This window comes from Rhincodon typus, chromosome 12 (assembly GCF_021869965.1).
Source record: "Rhincodon typus isolate 14 chromosome 12, sRhiTyp1.1, whole genome shotgun sequence".
Taxonomy (NCBI): domain Eukaryota; kingdom Metazoa; phylum Chordata; class Chondrichthyes; order Orectolobiformes; family Rhincodontidae; genus Rhincodon; species Rhincodon typus.
The window spans coordinates 65,972,399-65,972,680 of NC_063343.1; the positions used below are offsets into that span (position 1 = coordinate 65,972,399).

General features: G+C 54.3%; 1 protein-coding gene across 1 annotated transcript in view; it reads right to left on the reverse strand.

Moving 5' to 3' along the window:
• The window catches only part of LOC109921393 (amyloid-beta A4 precursor protein-binding family B member 3-like), a 78,071-nt gene that overhangs the window by 22,318 nt on the left and 55,471 nt on the right, over nucleotides 1-282 (reverse strand). The window lies entirely within an intron of this gene.

Consider the following 282-nt stretch of genomic DNA (forward strand, 5'->3'; position numbering starts at 1 on the left):
TCCCACAGTGACCCCACACTGAGCAGATACATCCCACAGTGACCCCATGCTGAGCAGATACATCCAACAGTGACCCCACGCTGAGCAGATACATCCCACAGTGACCCCATGCTGAACAGATATATCCCACAATGACCCCACGTTGAGCAGATACATCCCACAGTGAACCCACACTGAGCAGATACATCCCACAGTGACCCCATGCTGAGCAGATACATCCCACCGTGACCCCACACTGAGCAGATACATCCCACAGTGACCCCACGCTGAGCAGATACATCC